This window comes from Xenopus laevis, chromosome 5S, assembly GCF_017654675.1.
Source record: "Xenopus laevis strain J_2021 chromosome 5S, Xenopus_laevis_v10.1, whole genome shotgun sequence".
NCBI classification, from domain to species: domain Eukaryota; kingdom Metazoa; phylum Chordata; class Amphibia; order Anura; family Pipidae; genus Xenopus; species Xenopus laevis.
The window spans coordinates 66,092,142-66,116,997 of NC_054380.1; the positions used below are offsets into that span (position 1 = coordinate 66,092,142).

The following is a 24,856-nucleotide window of genomic DNA, read 5'->3' on the forward strand; positions in this document are numbered from 1 at the left end:
TTTCTTTCTCTCTTGGCTGGCTTCTCTTGGCCAGACAGGCCCATTAATAACAGTTTCATTTGTTTGGGTGTGTTGGTAAATAACTGTTTTCCTTTTGTCCTTTTTTCTGTGCTGTATTTTCATAAAATAAAGAGTTTGCATCTTGGTTAAAAAGAAATACACATTGATTTTGCACATTATTAGAATGCAATCCAAAACATGGCTTTATTATGGTAGTGCCCTATTAGAAGAAGTAAAAGAAATAAAGAAAACAGTGAATGTTAGGCTTTGATTGTTATGTCCAGACTCCATGAGTAGGAGTATAAGAGTACAGGCATGGGATCCGTTATCTGGAAACCAGTTACTGAGAAAGCTCTGAATTATGGAAAGGCCATCTCCCATAGACTCCATTAAATCCAAATAATCTGAATTTTTAAAACGTATTTCCTTTTTGTCTGTAATACTTAAACAGTAGCTTGTACTTGATCCAAACTAAGATATAATTCATCCTAATTGGAAGCAACCCCAGTCTATTCGTTTATTTCAAGTTTACATGATGTTCTATTAGACATAAGGTATGAAGATCCAAATTACGGAAAGATCCATTATCTGGAAAGCCCCAGGTCCCAAGCATTCTGGTTAACAGGTCTGTACATACTGTATAGGATGCAGTTGTATGGCTAAAAGAGCATAGGGATCAGTGGCCAAACTTGCAATTTGATGCACATAATACATTATTTTCTCTTTTTACTGGCTTGGCTACCTGATATCCAAGGAAGAGATCATAGGGGTTTTGTACTGAAGGAGTACAAAATACTATGTTGATTCCCCAATTTCTTTCCAAGAATTGCAGCATATTTGTGCCTGGTGCAGTCAGGTGCAACCCAACTGTTCCCCAGTGAGATATACGTATATAGAAAAAAGTATGATTTTTAAATTAACCATATGGTAAATATTAATTGAGATATGGGAATTTTTTGATTTTAAGAGACTTTTCTGAAGGTGGACATCAAACAGTAACATTTTTTGTTTAGATTGACTTTATTTAAAATTATTGTATCATTGTTTCTGGTGCTAATACCAGTCTATCTTTCAACAGGCAGTCAATGAAAGACCCTTTATTCAAAAGTTATTTCGACCTGTGGCCAATAATGGGAGGCCTCATACACTTGGTGATCTAGTAAGAGAAGTCTGTCCTGCAGCAGTTCCTACAGAAGGTACACCTTTATTTAGTACAGGTATGAGACCTGTTATCCAGAGTGCTTGGGACCTGGGGTTTTCTGGATAACAGATCTTTCCATAATTTGGATCGTCATCCAATAAAGATTAATTATATCTTAGTCTGGATCAAATACAAGGTACTGTTTCATTATTACTGAGAAAGGGGAAATGCTTTTTAAAAATTGGCATATTTGGATAAAATGGAGACTAGGGTAGATGGTCTTTCTGTAATTCAGAGCTTTCTGGATAACGAGTTTCTGGATAACAAATCCCATACCTGTATTCCAAGTAATATTATGCGACTGCCATAATTGTAGATTTTTGCCCATTTTCTTATATGCTTTCTGAGACTATTGTTTCTCTCTCTACAGTAATTGACAAACAAAATGACATGACTATGAGAATATATAGTAAAACATATATTATAATCTGCATATAGTATAATATGCATGTTCCATGATTTGCATTTGCCACTCATCTGCATTTGTCCCTATAGTGACTGTTATTGTATCATTGCCACTTTCTGCAGCATAGAAAATAAGAAAATTAAAAGGAGAGACACCTGGTTTGGGCAATATGTGATCAAACCCACAGACAGCTAAGAATCTCTGAAGCCTACATTAAATCTTACAGAAGAAAGCACTGTGGTGGGGATCAGTCATGGGTTTTCTTGTCAATAATTGACAGGCTATAGGGGTGGAGCAATAGGGAACTAAAAACCACAGATGTTACCTGCAGATTCACATGTATAAAAAGGCTGCTATTATAGTATTCCCTTTGAAGATGTGAAACAGGTAAGATATTCTACCTTGGCAGATGAAAGAAGTCTTTTATTATGTTCTCTGTTTGATGATCTGAATATTATCACCTCCTTTAATTTCTTGGCAAGATATTCCCATCTTCCCATGTTTTTATTTCATTATTAAATCTTGTGTGTTGCTTTCTTTGGGCTAAAACGTGCTAGGTGGGTACAAGTGTAATTTGGTGAGAAAGTACATTAAGAAGAAACTTTGCTGCAGGCTTTTGTTTTTACCCCTCTTCTTGGACTATAATTATGATAGATTAGCCATGGTATAAAGCATTGCTCTGTAACAGTTAAAAGTATAACATCAAGGCTTTTTTTGCTTTAGTAATATCAATAGAAAACTTTCATTTCTGGTCCTGCAACTGAATATCAAAATGACTGGAATAATACTTATAAATCTTACATTGCGTTGGTCTGGGTGCTCAAAGCATGGTAAGGGCTATTACATATTGGGAATTGTCTCTGCTGTAGTGCATAGCTAGTAGAGAATTATCTTAATACATCCCATTGACTTTTAATTGAAACCACTGGTTCAGGTGGTCTCTGAGAACAAAAATGCACATACAAGCTGTTTTATATTTAAAAATGCCTGTGCGAGTGATGTCGGATAGCTTCAAACCTATAAGGAAAAAACGCCACTGCTTTTGAGCATTTTATGAAAACAGATTCCATTTTGAAATATAAAAAAAATAAAATAGAATAATTAAAAAAAAAAAAAAAAGATTTTGTTGGTGACGGTAATTCTTTAATACATATTAACATTATGATCAAAGCCAATTTGCTTTAAATCAGGGAGGTTTTATTATTGAAATTTGGCTATCCGTGGGTGTGGTCAAATTTACACATTTTCTGTATCAATCAGTCATTGTTTCAGGATACCTCAAAAATGGTTCTATATGGCCTTTAATTTTCTTACTTTTATCTTGGTAATTTTTTAAATTTTCCTTCAAATTTCTCGTTATTCATTCTCTAAAGTCTTAATATCATTCTAAAACTGGCCATACCATATACAAATGGAATTTGGCTGCTTTTGACATTACCGTCTATCTTTGTATGTAGGAGTGCCTAACTATGGTAGTTTGGATTGTCCTGCAATCAGTCTGTCCAGATGGAAAATTTGATCGGTGGTGCATACTTTTACCACAAGTGAAAGGCAACAGCAGATATGACAATGAGACCAACTGCTATTTCCTCTTCTGTCTGCAAATATGGACCACAGACCAAATTAATGTATAAGTGTAATTTGGATTAAACTAGCAAGTGTTACATAATTACATCAAAGTATGTACTGTTACAAAGTCTTTATACGTCTTCTCCATTAAGGACATTGTATCTAGTATAATCCTTATTATGGCTTTAATTTACCTTTAAAAATGAGGGTGAGGTAAAAAGAAAAAAAGAAAAAAAGGGAAGAGAAAGGGTAAAACAATATTCTATCCATAGAAGGTGAAATTTATAGACAATGTTTTGTAAGGCATATTTGTATTTTATGTATTATCTGTATTCATACCCTTAACTATACTTTATTATTTTACATTATTGTGACTACAATTTCACCTACAGATCGTTAAAAATTGTTTTTCTAGAGAAGGATAAGGTAATGCATTGTTACTCATCTATAGCTTTGTGGAGACCTCAGGCAACTAATTATATGGCTAAATACAACACCTTGTCAAGAACCTAACTGTTGGGCACATATCCAGCCTACACACCTTGAAGATTTGCCATACTGTACTCCCAACAATCTGACAGATTACTCTCTGTTCTTAATACTTGTGCTTGAGTCCCGTGCATAATTATAGAACAGCACACTACATTAATAGGTTTTCAGACGTTTAATTCCCTTACCAAGGTACAAGAAAATATGCATTTACAGACTGTTACCGCATCTTCAGTTTGTGGATCAAAGGGTGGTTAACCTTTAAATTAACTTTTAGTATGTTATAGAATGGCCAACTTTTCAGTCGGTCTACTTTTTCTCTTTTGTATCGTTTTTGAATTATTTGCCTTCTTCTTCTGACTCTTTCCAACATTCACATGGGGGTCACTGACCAAATCTAAAATCAAATTCTCTGAAAGGCTACACATTTATTGCTATTGCTACTTTTTATTACTCATCTTTCTATTTAGGCCCTCTCCTATTCATATTCCAGTCTTTTATTCAAAACAGTACATGGTTTGAACCCTCGCCACCAGATTGCTGAAATTGCATAATAAAAAGCTCGGACATGTAATGATGTAAATCAGGGCTGTCCAACTGGCGGCCCGCAGGCCTCATGCAGCCCGTGGCCCCCCACATGAAAGTCTGCCTTCTGTGTCTGTTTACCGTGTATAAAATTTAAAAGGTATCACTACAGAGATTAACTGGCCCCTGCATAGTTTAAACCTCAAATTCAAACTAATCCCTGTAGTGTTCACACATGTAATCCCCCTGTATTGTTCACACTAGTGACACCTCTATTGTTTACACCGTAAAGACCTATAACTGTTCACACCTGAGACCCAGTCTGAAACTGCCCACATTGTTCACCTATTACACCTTTTCAAACTGCTGAAGCACCAGCACTGTGTAACTGTATGTAGTCCATTTTAGAGTGGTCCTGATAGGTTTCACAGTCTCCTGCTCTGTTTTGCCTTCCCTATGCTCCCTGTGTGTGCCATACTCTGCCAGCCCTATGCTCCCTGTGTGGGCCCTGCTCTGCCTGTGGAACATAAGCCTGGTATTTGTTCTGGGGGTTTGTTAGCATTTGAAAATTATTGTTAGGGGCCCCTAAGGTGTTTAATCATGTGCTGGGGTACTGTATTATACACAGGGGAGGAGGAGGCATACATATATGTCTTAATATGACCTAACTTTTTTTCACATATGAGTGATAAGTTAAATCCCTGCAGTGAGCACCAATCATTTGGTTTTTTGGTGTGCTGCCACCTTTAATGTGGACATGGTCTTGTAACATGGGTGTGGTTTAAGTGGGTGTGGTTTAAAAACAGGGAGTAGGTAACACTGGCTTCCATTATCGGCCCTCCACCATGTAGCCCAGAAAAATTCCGGCCCTCTGTACCACAGAAGTTGGAGAGCGCTGATGTAAATGATGTATAACTTCTGTGAAATGCTGCAGAATATGTCTGTGCTATACACATTAAAACAGTTGATCTCTCAACCTTGAAAATTATGTCAGTGGGTGCAGTGGCGTAACTAGACTCCTAAGGGCCCTGGTATGTAAATGTACAACTAGGCCCCCCTGCGCGACCCCGCCCCCCCCGTGCATTGGATTGGAACACAGTCTCCCATAGACTCCATTATAATCAAATAATTCAGCTTTTTAAAAACAATTTCCTTTTTCTGTGTAATAATAAAACAGAAGATTGTACTTGATCCCAACTAAGATATAATTAATCCTTATTGGAAGCAAAACCAGCCTATTGAATTTATTTAATGTATATGTGATTTTCTAGTAGACTTAAGGTATGAAGATTGAAATTACGGAAATCCATTATCTGGAAACCCCCAGGTCCTGAGTATTCTGGATAGCAGGTCCCATACCTGTACTCAAAGGATATAAGCAAAGGAGTCTGAAATACATTTTTTTCTGTGTTAATGACAAGGGTTAATCAGTGCAGCATTAAAGGGGTTGTTCACCTTTACATTAACTTTAATATGGTGCACAGAGGGATTTTCTTAGAAAATTTGCAATTGGTTTTTTAATGTTTTTTATTTGCGGTTTGCGTTATCTAGCTTTTTATTCAGCAGCTGTCCAGTTTGCAATTTCAGCAGTCTGGTTGCTAGGGACCAAATTACCCTAGCAACTATGAATTGATTTGAATGAAATATTACAATATGAATTGCAGAGAGCCAGAATAAAAAAAAAAACAAGTACCAATAACAATAAATGTATAGCCTTACAAGTCATTGTTGTTCAGATGGGGTCAAAAATCCCTCATATTGGCCCCAGTAATCTGTGTACCTGTGCCAGCAGCAGCAGCAGCCAAGGTATTGCCCCAAAATCTGTACCTGCACCAGCAACAACCAATCCATATTGCCCCAAATCTGTACCTGTGCCAGCAGCCACCATATTGCCCCAATGTGCCTGTGCCAGCAGCCACCATATTGCCCCAATGTGCCTGTGCCAGCAGCCACCATATTGTCCCAAAGTGCCTGTGCCAGCAGCCACCATATTGACCCAATATACCTGTGCCAGCAGCCACCATATTGCCCCAATGTGCCTGTGCCAGCAGCCATTATATTGCCCCAATGTACCTGTGCCAGCAGCCACCATATTGCCCCAATGTGCCTGTGCCAGCAGCCACTATATTGCCCCAATATACCTGTGCCAGCAGCCACCATATTGCCCCAATGTACCTGTGCCAGCAGCCATTATATTGCCCCAATGTACCTGTGCCAGCAGCCACCATATTGCCCCAATGCGCCTGTGCCAGCAGCCATTATATTGCCCCAATGTACCTGTGCCTGCAGCCACCATATTGCCCCAATATACCTGTGCCAGCAGCCACCATATTGCCCCAATGTGCCTGTGCCAGCAGTCATATTGCCCCAATGTACCTGTGCCAGCAGCCACCATATTGCCCCAATGTGCCTGTGCCAGCAGCCACCATATTGCCCCAATATACCTGTGCCAGCAGTCATTATATTGCCCCAATATACCTGTGCCAGCAGCCACCATATTACCCCAATGTACCTGTGCCAGCAGCCACCATATTGTCCCAATGTACCTGTGCCAGCAGCCATTATATTGCCCCAATGTACCTGTGCCAGCAAGCCCAACAGCTATAATATTGCCCCCTGTACTTGTGCCAACAAGCCCATAGTGACCCTAATCTTTACCTGTGCCAGCAGCAGCCCAAAATACATCAGATCATATTGCCCCCAATATGTACATTTGCCTTCAGTAGCAGCATAAAATATACAGTATCCCCCAGCCAGATCTGTACCTGTGCCAGCAGGAAGCATCATAGAACAAGCCCTGTTCAAATGTCTTTGGTGCGAGGCACACTAACGCGCCAGAACTCTGCCTCTCTCTGCCTTGCAGCCATGTAAATGACGTCATTGACGCATGCACGCACGCAAAGCCGCATCGTGTTGGGGCAGTTAGATTATTAGATACTATTTAAGGCATGGCCCCTGGCCCCCCCTTCCTCTCTACGATGCAGTTCAAAAGCTCTGCGATAAGAGCCAGGCCAGAGCTGCCAGAGAGCCGAGGGGGAAGGGCAGGGGCTGCCAAAACCAAGATGAATATTGGCGCCGCAACCCTGCGCCGCCGGTGACGTCACACATAGTGCGCCACTGGAGGAGCGTGCATTTGAAAATCTGGAAACAATTTTATCCCTCTGTTGGGTTGCGGGCCCCATCGGGGGTGCAGGGGCCAGGGCCCTGGTACCGCCGCACCCTCTGCACCCCCGGTAGTTCCGCCACTGAGTGGGTGATGTTTGAAGCAGTTGTCCACACTGGAATAGAAAGGGATGGAATTTGAAGGCTGTTTTATCAGATTATTGCAATTCTGCTTTTTATCATTAAAGGGATATTGTCATGGGGGAAAAAGTCTTTTTTCCAAAATGCATCAATTAATACTGCTGCTCATTTTTCAAAAGAGCAAAATTATTTTTTTACATTTAATTTTGAAATCTGACATAGGGCTAGACATAGTCAGTTTCTCAGATGGCCTGACTTGTGCTCTTATAAACTTCAGTCACTCTTTACTGCTGAAATGCAAGTTGGAGTGATATCACTCCCCTCCCTTACCCCCCCCCCCCCAGCAGCCCAGCAGCCGAACAATGGGAAGGTAACCAGATAACAGCTCCCTGGCAGATATGAGAACAGCCCTCAGTAGTAAAAATCCATGTCCCCCTGCGATTGAGTAGGAGGAACAATAGCCTGTCAGAAAGCAGCACTGGCTCTTTCTGAAAGAACATGACCAGGAAAAATGACCTGAGATGGCTGCCTACACACGCCATATTTAAAGCACGCTGTGTATTTACGTAAAGTGTGGTTTTAAACTTGCAGATCCCATAGAGTCTATTGATTTGGTAGTTTCTTGACATATTGGCATTTCTGCTAAAAAAAAAAACAATACTGGTGTCCCTTGGCGGATTTTAGCATGCAAGCGCCCTGTGAGAATTGCCATAGTGCGTTTTCCATTAGTTTCAGTGGTATTGCAGTTTATGCGTATTTACGCCCGACTGAGCTTTTTTTAAAAACCAAAGTAAAAACGCCCCGTCTGGCCTGGCCCTTAGGGGAATCACATGGTTACATAGTGACATAGTTAATTTGGGTTGAAAAAAGACAAGTCCATCAAGTTCAACCCCTCCAAATGAAAACCCAGCATCCATACACATACACCCCTCCCTACTTTTACATACATTCTATATACCCATACCTATACTAACTATAGAGCTTAGTATCACAGTAGCCTCTGCTATTATGTCTGTCCAAAAAATCATCCAAGCCATTCCTAAAGGCATAAACTGAATCAGCCATCACAACATCACCATGTCTGCCACCAACCTTTAAGGTGTTCCCCATTTCATAGACGTGGAAGAGGTTGATGATCCCCCACTTCTAGGTGAACAGAGACGAGAACTTTGGGTAGGCACCAGTAACGTATCTATAAGCTATATAGTTATATAAGAACCCCCCCATCCCAAGACAATTTTCACTGCTGTTTGGTGCTCATGCAAAACTGCTGGCAGGCCCTGGTGTAGTTGCCCCCCCGGTAGTTCTGACTAGGCACTGATTTTAATCCTTTATGGCAAGAAAAGCTAATTTTGTTGGTATTCCATTCTTAAATGTACAGCAAGAAAATGGTTAAGGGGCACATATCACATCAAAATTATAAAAAATATGGTCCGGCAACATTCCTACATCACACACATCTGCATAATGAAGCAAGCTGGCTAGCATTATGTGCACGTGCCTCAACATGGCTGCTGGTGCAGGGGGCACAGTGCTCACAAAGGGGGTTTTCTTGAAGAAATTCTGTTGTTTCCCCCAAATATAGTGCGGTCTTTGTAAGCCTGCCTCTTGTTGGGGAAACTGTTTTGATGTGATAGGTGCCCTTTAAGGATCATTTAGGATTAATTTTATTACAGTTTAAAGCAGAGGCCAGAAATGCTGAATTTCTGATAAATTATGAATTTTACTTACAGTAAATAATTTTGTAACAAAATGAAAGTTTCCAGGGGAAAGTCTTATAAAAACCACAAGAAAGTGAAGAAAGGAGAAGTTGTATCATGAAACAATCAGTATTTCTAATACAACATGATCATAATTTTTTTGAACATTTTAATAGTGACTTAGAGGTTCTTGAATGTCATTTTGCTTTTTCATTCTGAAACACCATTCCATCCTCTATTTGGGGTTTCCTATTTGCATTTTTATTCTGACTCTTTCCAGTTTTCAAATGGGGTCAATAACCCCATCAGTGAGGCTGCAAACGTATTGTTATAGCTACATTGTATTACTCATATTTCTATTCAGGCCCTCTCCTATTCATATTCCAGTCTCTTATTCAAATCTGTGCATGGTTGATAGGGTAATTTGGACCTACCTACTGTAGTTACCTACAGGTCTCTTCCTCTTTGGCCTTCATCTTCTCACCAGGGTGGTAGTCTGCTGTGGAGTCTGGGACAACAAGGCCCTGCTGAGAAATAGAGTATAAATGCAATAGATAAGAAGCCACTCAGGTACTGAAAGAAAAACAGAAAACACTGACTGAGGCAGAAGAGAATTTTATTAAAAATGTAGGACCAGATACACTCCATACCTTTAGGGCTGCACAAATCACGCTAGAAGAAACTAGAGTTAAAATGACTCAAAAGAGATTGCTGTATGCTTCCCAAAGAACATTTGATAAAGGGGAGAAGAATGGGACAATTCTAGCATATCTCTCTAAATCCCCAACTCCATCCAACACTATCCCAAAAATTGCCTCCCCTTCAGGCAACATAGTAACTTACTACCAAACTTTGTATGCCACCAAAGTCAACTACTCATCAGAACAATTAACAAACTATCTTGATGATATCTGATTCCCCAAACTGTCACCACATGCAAATACCCTCCTTAATGTCCCTATTACCTTAGTAGAAGTGCAAGATGCAATAGCCTCCCTTCAATCCAACAAAACAACCGGTCCTGATGGCCTTCCATCTGACTGGTACAAAACCTCCAGTGAAATCCTCTCCCCCTGGTTACACAAGACTATAATACATGCCACTGAGGAAGACAACTTTCCTCCTTCAATGAGGCAGTGATCGTGGTCATCCAGACAGAAGGGAAGGACCCTCTTAAATGCGAGTCCTACTGACCTATCTCCCTGCTGAACACAGATGCCAAGGTGTTTGCTAAGGTCCTGGCCAACAGAGTGAAGCAAACTATGGAGGAAATAGTGGAACCAGACCAAACTGGATTTATGCCCAATAGATCTACCAATGTAAATATCCAAAGGCTATTTACAAATTTACATGTAACTCATAGTAATCATGGCTCACGTGTAGTAGTGTCACTGGATGCGGCTAAGGCGTTTGACTCTATAGAATGGCCATACCTTTGGGAAATCTTGAGGAGATTTGGCTTGGGGGACCAATTCATTAAATGGGTGAAACTATTATACCAACAACTGGTAGCGAGAGTCAGCGCTAATGGCTGCCTATCAGCTGTATTTAACCTTTATAGGGGCACCCAACAGGGATGCCCATTATCACCATTCCTTTTTGCCTTGGCAGCGGAGCCTCTGGCAGTCCTGGTCCGCCAGGCAAACAACATCACAGGACTCTGCCTGTGGAGAGTGGAAGAACACATCTCTCTATATGCTGACGACATACTGTTGTATCTGGATAACCCAGGTGACTCCCTTCAGGCGGTCCTGAGTGTAGTGGATCACTTTGGACAATATTCAGGGCTAAAAATCAATTGGGAAAAATCAAGCATACTCTCTATCGATACCAACATCGACCCCGACCTATTCCCTCCCACCCCTCTGATCTGGGTGGACTCGTTCAAATACCTTGGCATTGTGGTACATAGGAATTTAGACGCCTAAAGATACCTTCTAATCTTGAGCCAATCCTCTCCACTATGAAAGACAAACTGAAAGTATGGGCTAATCTGCCCATTTCCATCTGGGGCAGGACCAATCTTCTAAAAATGATATTTCTCCCCAAGTTCCTTTACATATTCCACAATTCCCCTGTTCCCATCCCCCGTTCCTTCTTTACCTCTATTGATATGGCCCAAACAGTGTTTCTCTGGGCTAACAAGCCCCCCTGGTTTGCTAGAGCCAAACTGTGGGCTCCTGTTAGCGAAGGGGGATTGGGCCTCCCACATTGGTACTTTTACTCACTAGCAACCCAGATTTACTATATACATTGGTGGCTTAATCCAGATTCATATAATCCGAATTTCCCACTACAGGCCACTTTGGCAAACTCAATAGAGTCACTCTCATATATCCCATTTCGCAAATCCCCCGATTTTTACACAACCCAACCAGTTATAATCACTCCATACAAAGCGTGGGTGGCAGCACTTAAAGTTTGCGATCTAGCACTACCCCTCCTGTCGCCTCATCTACCCCTATGGGGAAATTCCTTCCTCCCACATCTGCAACATATAGCAGAGTACAAAATATGGCCACAATGGGGCCTACATACACTAGGGGACTTCGTTAAGGATGGAATGATACGCCCCAGGACCGAAATTAAACATGTCCATAAACAGGAATCTCTCCCCTGGTTCTCCTATTTCCAGCTTAGACAGGCCACCAATTCTCAATTTCAAGGGAACGCTATGAACCTTACAACATCTGAGATAGAATCAGCCCTGAGAGCCCCTACCACCAAGAAACTTGTTACCAGGATATACTCACTTCTCCTAGCTACTATTAAGCCTCCATTTAACGCAGCGGGTGCAGCCTGGAGCAGGGACATCCCAGGGTTGGAGGATGGGGATTGGGAGGAGGCAACTGACAGGGCCTATGACTATCTCGTGTCGACCAGAGATAGATTGATTCAGTTCAAGATCCTACATAGACTCCACTTAACTCCAAATAGGCTGTTTTGTATGAACAGACTCGACTCACCACAGTGTCCTAAGTGTAGGGCCTCAGAGGCGTCATACCTACACCTCATCTGGTCATGCCCCCGAATCCAAGCCTTCTGGTCTCAGGTTCTCAACTGTATTCAGGATAAAACGGCACTACCCAACCTGATAACCCCTCAGGTGTGCATTCTTGGTGTAATAGATGAGGTAACCCCAAGGGCGGCCATGAGAATTATTTTTCGTACATTACTGTTCTATGCCAGGAAATGTATTCTCCTGAATTGGATGTCCCCCCAACCACCCACTTTTAATGGCTGGTTGAACTTGCTAAAAACAACTCACCTGTACTGCAAGACGATGTCCTCAGAAATATGATCTGGTGTGCCGGGCCTGGCTGGAGGCCACAGAGGAGCCTTAATGTTAGAGATGGCAAGATAACAATGGGATATATAGCTACAGTATATCACCTACTTAAGTGCCCTAGGGGCAATAGATCCAGAATTATACTTGAATTAAAGTATATATAATGTACAGGATTCAAATATTTCAAGTGCTGATATACTGTGTGATATATTTACAATAAGATGGAACCATGCATAATACAATATTTGTTTGTTTGTTTGTATTGTTTGAAAAGATTTTCATTCCATCTAAGAGGGAGAACCCACATTTTCCATTTTTCAGGGGAAAAACAGGCATAGTCTTGTTTTATAAACAATATGTTTCCTTTAATGTAGAGAACACATTTTGTTGTAGCTACCTTATATAAGAAACACGGCAGCTCAAACCACCAACAATCTGGTTTGATCCTAACCTAAGACTAGCTGGGCCAGTTCTTATTTCTGTGTGCTTGTTTTTAGAAGCTATCCATCTTGTCAACCTGTTTTTCTAATGCATTTTAAAGAGAGACGTGTTTCTATGGATGGACAACACCTATGTCCCCTTTTGCTTTCTTTCAGTTGTAAGATATTTATTTTTACCTCACGTACATTGAGTCAATGTATAAAGAATAAAAAAATACATTTGTGAAATGGAATTCTGGCTATACAGGAATATCTGGTGTAAAATCCCTCTGAATACAATGCTTGAGTCATCTTGAAACTTTTCCAAATAATGCCAAAGCCTAGAATTTCCTGTTAAGTTTGAGAAACGTTTTTGTGGAGATTCTCTGCATTTAAGGGTGAGATTTTCTTAAGGTTTTTTTTTTTTTTTTTAAACGAATGAACATCGCAGGGAGCGATAGGGGAGGTTGGACAACGCCAGATACTTTAGGAAAGTTTAGTTCTCCTTTAAAGGATATGTCAACCCAAAAAAACTTTTTTTTGCCTAATAAAAGAAAACATTCTAAGCAACTTTGCTATATACATTCATTACAAATTGTCTATGATTTTTAAGTCATTTGTATATATATTGCTATTGAAAGCAGTGTTTGTCTGTCTCTTGCTATTCTCTGCCCAGATGGCTCAGACTGTTGAAACAATGCAAGACAAAGCAGCTGATTAACAGACCTGTCTTTGCTGGGAAACTAAGACTTTTGCAGCACTGTTTAAAAAGTAACAAAATGTTACTTTCAATAGCAATTGTTTTTTACTAATAACTTTAAAAGCACTGAAACTTTTTTTATAAATGTATATTAGAAAGCTGCTAAGAATTATGTTTTCTTTCATTAGGCAATTTTTTGTTGTAGGGTTAACTTGTCCTTTAAGTCATTAAGGTGACAATCACCTTTTGCAAAGTCCTACCAAAGTGGTAAAACTTTACAAAAGAAGCTCTTTGCCATATATTTTATTGAAAAAATATAGAGCTCAACCTTAGTGCTTCTCCCTCTGAAGGGAGAAGGTTTTCCCTTCCCGTGTGAATGCAGAGATCAGCTTTGGGTAAGAATCTTCAGGAAGGCTATTGCCGGCTTTAAACATTACTGCATGTGCAGTAGCAAATAACATTGCGCTGTTTGCACACACTACATCTTCTTGTCATCCGGAGATTGTGTAAGCATTGCCTTTGGGTATTAAAATTACATAAAATGAGTGACTTCAGTAATCAGTTGACAGGTGTAAAATACTATTGGCAATCTAGCAGTCCTTTGTGGCAAGTTAAAGGAGGCATATAGCATAAGTAACCCCCCCTCCCCAATCTTATAGGTAATCATGAATGGTATAGGTATCAACTTTCACTCAGGGCTAAGGCTAGTGCCACATATAGTGGATCTCAGTGTGTGAGGCCGAAATCCAATGCAGTGGTTCTGGGTGCAGGTTTTGGGGGAATTTTTCAAAAAAGTAACCCAAAACATATTTTCTAAGCACAATACTTCTATATTTAAAAGAGCATAATGCACAGGCAGGACCGCCATCAGAAATTGCAGGGCCCCATATGACAAAATTTCCTGGGCCCCCTGGGCTGCACCCACTGCAAGTCCCACCTACAGGTCCGCCCCCCTTCTCACAGTAAAAACAAAAAAAAATATTGGTGGCTAGGGTTCCCACATTTTAATAAAAAGAAAAAGATATTGGTGGTCAGGACCCCCCATAAAAAAACATTTGTTGCCAGGGTCCCCCCCCATTAAAAATATTGGTGGCTAGGACCCCACATGAGAAAAAAAAACTGGTGGCCAAAATTGGTGGCCGTGCCCCCCCCCCACATTATGAGAAAATTGGTGGCCAGGGCCCCTTAAATGTTCATGCCTTCCCGAAGTCAGCAGCTCTCTGAAAGATGGGGGGCCCGGCTAATCAAGTAAGTGTGGTGTAGCCAGGCCCCCCTTACCCTCAGGGCCCCCTACAACTCTCCCTCCTGTCCCCCCCCTGATTGCTGCCGGCACAGGCATAGTCTTGTTTTATAAACAATATGTTTCCTTTAATGTAGAGAACACATTTTGTTGTAGCTACCTTATATAAGGAACACGGCAGCTCAAACCACCAACAATCTGGTTTGATCCTAACCTAAGACTAGCTGGGCCAGTTCTTATTTCTGTGTGCTTGTTTTTAGAAGCTATCCATTTTGCCAACCTGTTTTTCTAATGCATTTTAAAGAGAGACATGGACGGACAACAACCATGTCCCTTTTGCTTTCTTTCAGCTGTAAGATATTTATTTTTACCTCACGTGCATTGAGTCAATGTATAAAGGAATAAAAAAAATCCATTTGTAAAATGGAATTCTGGCTATACAGGAATATCTGGTGTAAAATCCCTCTGAATACAATGCTTGAGTCATCTTGAAACTTTTCCAAATAATACCAAAGCCTAGAATTTCCTGTTAAGTATGAGAATCATCTTCGTGGAGATTGTTACTAATGAGCATGATATATAGTTACATGTTAATAGAACAGAAAGAAAATCCAATCCATTCTAATGAGCATGTTATAAAGTTACATGTTAATGAAAGAGAAAGGAAATAATCCATGTTAAATAAAAATTCCCACATATCAGCTTTGCAACAGTGATAATGAAGCTGTCCTAGTCGACCAGCTTTCTGCCCACTCTTCTCTTCTTCCCTTTCCCATTTTGTAGTTTAGGCCACTGTTCCCAAAATGTGATACCAAGCTTGCTTTCTGAGGCACCGTATACATCTCAACAGCTCATTCTACATTGCTATAAAGCCTGTGTTTATTCTGTTAACTCAATGATTTACATTGGAATGGCAAGCCGCAACATATTCCTTTGGGTGCAAACCAATTTTTCTGGGTAGGATAGGATGTGCCAAATATGAATTTTCATTCAGCCTGGGAAATGACTATGAGAAACATGTATGGCTCTAACCTACCTCTCTTTCCACACTCTGTAGGTGACTAAATATAGTGATCATTTGATACTGGATTCATTGTGGTCAGGTATGGACAGGAAAGGTAGGTGGAGCAATCAAGGAGAGAGAGGCGGAAAAAAGAGTAAGCGCACACACAAGTTGGTAAATAGAACATAGCAGAGAGGGGAGAAAAAAGAGGTACCTTGGGAAGAGAAAGTGGTAGGGATGCACCGAATCCAGGATTCGGTTTGGGATTCGACCAGGATTTGGCCTTTTTCAGCAGGATTTGGATTAGGCGAATCCTTCTGCCCGGCCGACCGAATCCAAATCTTAATTTGCATAACCCAATTAGGGGCAGGGAGGGAAATCTCGTGACTTTTTGACACAAAACAAGGAAGTAAAAAATGTTTTCCCCTTCCCACCCCTAATTTGCCTATGCAAATTCAGTTCGGTATTCAGCTAAATATTTTGCAAAAGATTTGGGGGTTCGGCCCAATCCAAAATAGTGGTTTCAGTGCATCCCTAGAAAATAGTAAAAACAGTTCACAGAAGGGAAAGAATGGGTTGGAGTAAAAGGGAGTCTGGGGTGAGAGAACTGTTGGGAATTGGGTGTCGGTTTTTCTGTTGTTGATGGGCAAGTTGTTGGCTTTATATTACTTCTACCTATGTTGCATTTTAAGCATTACATTTACATCTTGTGTGGTCATTACAGGCTGAAGGTAATGTGTGGTACAATAGTTTGACTCAAAAAAGAAAAGCAATGAAACAAGCACAATCATTTGTACTTCCTCTTGTGGATTGTTCACACTATTTTGAAGTATGCCCTTGTATTTTGTGACCTAAAGCTGGCCACATAGGCGTGTAGATTTTATTATTTGTGTGGCGAACGCTCCTTCGTTTCAGTCAAACGATCTACCATTAACCATTCCGTTTAAAATAAGTAGGATAAATAACATATCAGACAATGTTCTGCCCATTAATTGACAGACAACAATCATAGCAAAGTTATCTCTGACAGATTGTAGTGACAGTCACCCACTGATATCATCAGATAGGCAATACATGCAGAGATCTTATCGTTAGCCAATATAAATCTTTTAACCTGTCCGATTGATTGACTGAACGACCAATTGCCATGGTGCAAAAAATGTTGGGGCACTCACACACAATCTGAAAATCTGTGAATCTTCGTTCCGTACGACTCTATCTTTATGTCTATGGCCAGCCTAAGTGTTTCTCAAATGCACACAGACACACACTAGGAAAAGTAATAGCAATAATCTAAATGAGACTTGTTACATTTTCATTTTGGATTCTTATCAGTAAGTTTATGTGTAGAACTGCTAATTTGTTTTCAACTGTCTCTGCAAACAATCCTGATAAAGTAGCTTTCTTTTTTTTCTAGCTCCATCCACAAACAGTAGGAAAGCCTGGGTAATGTAGGTGTCATGACACTGGATAATCCCGGCATTTGTCTTTTATAAAACATGTGCACAAACAAGTCAATGATTAAATGAACTAGCTAAACTGATTGCTTTTGTGAAGCAAAGGAAGATACAGACATTTCTTTCTGACATCCATATCTGTTATCTATTTAAGATGTATTCAAGTTTTAGGGGCAGATTTATCAAGTGTCAAAGTGAAAATTCGAAATAAAAAAATTAGAATTTCAAACTATTTTTGTGTATGTGTATCGAATAGGCGAAAATTTGATTAAAATTTGAAAAGATTTAAATATTAGAATATCGAAATTTATCATGTACTGTCTCTTTAAATCTTTGACTTCGACCATTCGCCATCTAAAACCTGCCGAATTGCGGTTTTAGCCTATGGGAGACCTCCTAGACCCTATTTGGAGTCATTCGGTCAATTTACGTTTTTTGGGGCAAATACTTTGATTCGAATTAGATGAAATGCGCTAAAACTTTGATTCGAACAATTCGAATACAGCCTATTCACCCAAAGTTAAAAACTTAAATTTTTTTTTTTTAATAATAAATTTCGATTGGTCTTTTTTATTTGAATTTCAAAGTTATGGGAGTTAAAAAAAACTCTGATTACTTCTAAATTCGACCCTGGATAAATCTGCCCCTTAATGTCACATGCGGCGCTTCATTTTCCAAAGTCGCCCGAAGTTTCCTTATGAGGCAACTTCGGAAAACGAAGCGACGTGTGTGCATTGCTGCAGGCGATTTTCATTTTAGCTGGCAGGGGGAAGGCAGTTCGGGGAGATTGTCCCCCCCCAAAGAAGAGGCGATTTGTTGCTGGGGCGACTAATCTCCAAGAATCTGCTCGTGTGGCCTGACTATTAAACTTGCCAAGTTTTTTTAAAAACCTGATTGTGGGAGTAAAAACTCCCTGTGCCTGATAATTCATCTGCCCTGTTCGTTTTAAGGTAACAACAGTTTACAGAGGTTGTTCACCTTCAAAACATTTTTTTCTCTATTCAGCTGAGAACGTTCAACAGAACAGCTTTATTTAGTTGCTTTTTATGTTTGACCGTATAAAACATTTTGACCGTATAAAACTTTATTGTTCTCTCTAGTGTTTTTGACTAGTAACTCACTAAATCAATCTGTGGACTGATAGCAAATACTGTATCAATATAACAATAACCTTTGGGGATTATACTATTTATTCACTAATGTATCAAATTAGAACAGTTTAAAGGGGCCGTTCACCTTCCAGGGATCAATTGGGAGATGTTTGCAGAGATGTTTGAACGAATTCTAATAGAATTTGATTTGAGTTTTCGGGTCATTTAAATTCGTCCGAGTTTTAATAATTTGATTTTATTAATAAATTTCGCCATGTCGAATTTTGAATTCATTCGAATTTAAGGGAGTTAAAAAATAACTCAAATCAATTCGAAATTCGACCCTTGATAACTGTGCCGCTAAATGCATCAATTTAGAACAGTTAAAGAGTCGGCGACTGCCCCCCCTCCCAGAGCTGCTTTAGAAGTTGAAAAACAAAACTTAACACTTCAATATTAGATAAACATCACATATAGAAAATAGAAAGTAAAAGTCTTTATTTATGGTGAATAATCTGAAACCATCTGAACTGAAAAAAAGTGTTTGAAGTTGAACAACCCCTTAAAGAGCATTTAAGAGAACACAAATACTCATGAGCCCTTCTATGTAGCAGCTTTTCAAACATGTTTGGGAAACACTGTACTTGAATGACATTGAGTTGCATTGCCCAAAGTCATATAGAAATAATATATAGTCAAACATAACCCCATTCTTCCTTACTGGCCACTTATTCAGTAAAAAGGACCAAATCATCGCATGTAGTACCTGACAATATAACTTCTGTTAATCATTTACAACACATCTGAATCTTGGCTAAAATATTCACTGAAGTCTAAAATTACCCAAATATTTGTTTCTCAGTTCTGAATTGTTTAGTCTGTACAAAGGCCTCATAAAAGATCTGTGTGTGTAGCTATTTCTACCGCACTGTGTTTATCTGCCTGTATGAGTCACATAATATGTAAGACTTCATATGAAAACTTTTCATTACTTTCCTATCACAATTTCTTATTTTCATAATACATCAATACATATTCCCCATATTAGCCCAGTCTTTGCTAAGGGAATTTTAATTTATCTTTAAAAAAAACACATGTTGATACATGCTGCCTTATAAAAATTATTTTGGATGATTTGTATTTTTTATAGATATAGGTATGAGATTCACAATGAGTGCTGTCTTTTTACATTCCTTTTAAAGAACATTATGTACAGATTGCTGACCTTATTGCTAGCAGGTACAAGCAACCCATTCAAATTTGTTTAAATATTAAACTGTGGGAATAAGTGGTGCCATATTTTGGAATTCTCCTTATAAAAGGTTTCTGGATAATAGATCCAGGTGCATTCTGGTAATGTCAAATCATTTTTTAAAAAGAGAAACTATCCTCTTTTTGGACACCACTGCTATTCTTCACTAGCAATGCTGAGGATGGACTGGCATGGTGACTGCAGAAGGCCACTGAATAGACCCAGCACCTTACTACTATATATGTTTACATATCTGGAAAAAAAACCTTGATGTTTTATATCACATAGCTTTTTGACAAAGATGATTGAATGATTTCTGCAGAGAAAGCAAAGCACCTCATTAATATCAGAAAGTCAACTTGTATTTACATTCTAACAGATATTATTTGTAGCATTGCATTCCAGCACCTGAACATTTTGGGGCAGATTTATCAAAATGTGAGATTCAAACTCACCACAGAAAACTCACCCATGTTGTATTCATTCCTATGGGATTTTTAGAATCGTATTTATCAATCACCATTTGATAAATATACTTTTAAAAATCCCATAAATTCATTTACTTTGATAAATTTGCCCCTAGATATGGTGGATATTCTGCTTCTTCCTTTTTTTTTCATTTGGAAAGAGTTGTTCATAGCAAACACTCTTGTTATTCATGAGATCAGGGAAACAGAAAGACATGTCACTGTATTATAGTAGTGCCAATAGTTTTGATGGTTTGCACTAACCTATAAGCCAGTGTTTCTCCTGCTAGAAATTCAACCCTAAAGCTTCCCTAGTTTTTGTGTTTATATTCTGATACATTATGTTATGCTCTTAGAATTAAAACCTCATACCTTACAAAGTATTTTGTGAAAGATGAATTGCCCTTTTAAAATTAACCTTGGATGCATGTTCCTCTGGTTACAGCCTGACTTTGTTTAATTATCTTGACCTAACCTTGCTGTCTATTATTGCCAGGCCAAGAGAGAAATCCTTTAGCTTGATGTATATGGTACAGACCCTAGGTTATGGTTTTGCTCAGCCATGAGTTTAGTTAAGTGCTTTTTACTTATTACAGACTTAGTTAAAATTGCCTTTGACAAATTCCACTTTTCTTATCTTTTGTAACCTATGCAGAAAGGAAATAAATAAATATATATATATATATATATATATATATATATATATATATATATATATATATATATATATATACAGTATATATAATGACAATATGCATTATATATAGATATAACTACAAAAGAGTTTTTTTCAAGCTGTGTTTATTTCCTCTCATAGGGACACATTTACTAAGGGTCGAAGTGAATTTTTCGAATTAAAAAATTTCGAAGTATTTTTTGGGTACTTCGACCATCGAATAGGCAAAATTCGACTTCGATTCGAATTGAAAATACTTTGAATATTCGACCATTCGAAAATCGAAGTACTGTCTCTTTAAAAAACTTTGACTTCGACACTTCACCACTTTAAACCTGCCGAATTGCTATGTTAGCCTATGGGGACCTCTTAGAACCTAGAGCCAAAATTTGGCTAAGTTTTAAAAAGTTGAAGTTTTTTTTTTTTTGAAAATCGTTTGATCGATTAAATCGTTCTATTCGAACAATTTCTATGATCGATCGAACGATTTTTCTTTGACCAAAAAAGATCAAAAAAATCAAAAAGAAAAGTTAGACTATCGAATTTGGCCAATTCAATGGTCGAATTTTGAAGTTTTTTAACATTAATCTGCCCCATAATGTTTGATACTGTTTTTAAAACATCCGCACAGTACTATGTGACTCAACTTTCTTTTGCTTCCCAACCTGAACTTATTCCCCTCCCATAGAATAAACCTATTTTGCTACCTCTAATGTTTGTGTCATATCTAAATTGAAACTGGGATGTTTTTTCCATTGTTTTGAAATGATAAAATATGAATAGAAGATATTTTTGTTCACTTTTTATTTAAATTATACTTATCAGGAATAATGTCACTCGGGATGAAAAATTATTTGTTTTACAGGTATGGCATTGGTTATCTGGAAACCTGTTATCCAGAAAGCTCTGAATTATGAAAAGGGCATTACCCATAGACTCCATTTTATCAAAAATAATAAAAAAAATTTAAAAGTCATTTCCTTTTTCTCTGTAATAATAAGACATCAAGATAAGTGCATTGTAATTGACCCAAACTAAGATATGATTTATCTATAGTCAAAGCAAAAACCAGCCTAATGGGTTTATTTTCTGGTAGACAAGGTATGACAAGGTATGAAGATCCAAATTATAGAAAGATCTGTCATCATCGGGACTGGAGCAATGGGGATTTGCACACGTGAAATTTAAATATCTATTGAATCTCCTGTGCATCCCCAATGTGGGTGTGGTTGGGCAGCATGCCGCCTCCTAAAATCCTGCCCAGGCCTTGGTGGCCTTTCCACAAATCCGGGCCTGTTTGTTATCCGGAACATCCCAGGTCCCGAGCATTCTGGATATAAGGTCCCATACCTGTATATAAACCTAGTACTTCCCTTTAGACTAAATATCCACAGTTATTTACAAACAGCAGCTGTAAATATTGGGACCTGCCTTTTACAATCACTCTCAAACACATGCTAGCACAATTATGGTTGTAATGAGTTTTAAACCTTAACTCATATAGGGCATGGTTTTACAGCAGTTAGCATACCCACCCTGCACTACTGGGGTCATGAGTTTGGTTCCGACTAGGACTATGTCTGAAAAGTGTCCCTTACTATTATAGGTTTCCCTACTATGCCAAGCAACAAACATAACTATGCTGAGAGGATTTCATAGGTTTCTTACTGATTTCATCCACATGTTTTTTCTAAGAGAGACAGATTTCATTATCTTTATCCTTGGTTTCATGCTTTTTTTTCTACATATTGAGCATGAGGAATACATCCACGTCAGCATGAAATGATGCTATAAAACTGGTTTGCAAGTTAAACATCCTTATGAACTAATGTTTTCCCAGTTATTCACCTCGATTTATTCAGTAAGAGAGCACATGCCAGAGGGGAGACATTCTGGCCTCTTTGGTTAAAAGGCCTTCACATTGAAGCTGAGTCACTCTGTCTGCCCAAACTGCATGGAATGTTTCTCTTAAGGAGACATTTCACACACAGTATATACTAACTTCATAAATCACCTTCACTTTTGGGAAAAGTAACTTTTGCTTTAGTTTTCATGTAATTAAACATTGATACTAAAAACCTTAATGTACACACACCAGCATTTAACCTCCCCCAATAATGTATAATGCACATTCCATGGTGCAGACAGCTTGTGTACCATATTTACAAATATGTCTCGGTGACTTAAAATTCATTATCTTTAAATCTGCTGTGGTTTCTCGCAAGCACAGTCGGACTCTATATGTTTTATTTTTACCCCTCTAAAGCCTATAGGGACAATAGAATATTACTCAGCATTTAATAGAAATTGTGTGGGCATAAACATTAGTCATTGTACTTTCTTTACTTAAAAGGATTAAATTTGCTTTTATTTATTTTCCTAAGCCTTTATGTAGCTAATGTTGTGTTTGGTGAAAGATGCCTGTACAGAGATAAATGGCTCCTACACTACACCCCCTTTCAGATAATAATCTTACTTCTTATCACTAAAGCTAAATGTTTAATATTAAGAAATAATAAAATGTACAATTTCCTGCAAAATCAAATGGGTTTAACCCTATAAACTGATGGCTATACAGGTATGGGACCTGGTATACAGAGTGCTTGGAACTTGTGGTTTTGGCTCTTCATACTTTACGTCTACTAGAAAATAATTTAAACATTAAGTAAACCCAGTAGGCTGGTTTTGCTTCCAATAAGGATTAATTATATCTTAGTCAGGATCAAGTAAAAGCTATTGTTTTATTATTACAGAGAAAAAGGATATCCTCAAAATCAATCAAGTTAATTATTTGATTTAAGTCTTTGGGAGATTGCCTTTCTGTAATTCCGAACTTTCTGGATAACAACATCTGATACCTGTGTATGTGAAAAATTGTAATGACATTATTTTATAAAATTATAGTGTTGGAGCCTTTGGGCATGATGAAAGTTAAATATGGTCTGACAGTATTTTTTAGGGAATTAAGCAGTTTTTTCCTTTATTTATGGATAATTGCAAAAACAGTGTTAGTTGTGGTAGTGTTATATTTTTTATGATTTGAAATAAACAAGATTCATAGTGAGATTAAAATGTTGCTTCTGCAAGCTTTATGTAACACTAAAGGAAAAAATTCCAGTTTTTGATATGGTTAAATGTTTCATGTGCAAACAATGTTTATTTTGGTCTCTCTTTAACTTGTTCTCTTTTTTTTATCATTTGCATTTTGGAATTCATACATATGGGAATGTGTTTATTTGGATAGTGCTGATGAAATTTGTGGTATTTTACACACTTCTGTACATATGTTATTTTATAAACCTTGTTATTCATTAACCATAACCTAGCTATGCCTATAATTGTTTAATTTCTTTGTAGATGAAGAGAAGAAGTATCAGGTGATGATACATGGCATAGAACCAATGCTGGAGACTCCAGTGCAGTGGTTAAGTGAACATCTCATCTACCCTGACAACTTTCTGCACATAAGTATAATTCCCCGGCCTACTGACTAAAAGGCTCTTCCATGTTCATGCGTGTGCATCAGGTCCTCTTTTGTAGCATGTGCACGAGATTTAAGAATGATGCAAAACTTGCCCTGATGACAACTGATACATAATAGCTTCTTTTTTTTTTTTTGCTATGTTTGGACCGTTGATTCAGAAAAAATAAGGTTGAACTCATTTATATGGTATTAGTAATGACATTTTTGCATACTTAAGACAGAAGAGGAATTGGACTTACCTTCATAGGGTGTCAGGGACCCTTTAATAGAAATACTTGGTTAGTGTTTGATCAGAGGATAAGTGTCCTTAAGGCTATGTGCCCTTTATTAATGTATAGCGTTATGTTATATGCACTCTTAAACCTGCCCCACATTTTTAATTGAAATACCTGACCAACACCTCTCATGTAGGTCCCATTGACTGATTTCTTACTAAAATCCAATTCCAGAAGAGATTAGTGTAGATTACACAAGATGATAATAATAGCAGTATCTATTTCTTGTTGTCAGAGAGCTCATGGAGCAGTTAATTTCCAAGGAAAGTGGCCTGTATGTGGTCACCTTTATTTTGCACTTGTAAAACTCCCTCACAAGATCTCTCTTTTTCTATAGCAATATGTAAACTAGGAATTTAGAAGTATTAAA

The 24,856-nt window shown here is 38.4% G+C and overlaps 1 pseudogene; it reads left to right on the plus strand.

Annotated features, from left to right (window-relative positions):
- Nucleotides 1-24,613, plus strand: part of LOC108717952 — a 108,746-nt pseudogene extending 84,133 nt beyond the window's left edge.
- The last annotated feature ends 243 nt before the right edge of the window (nt 24,614-24,856 follow it).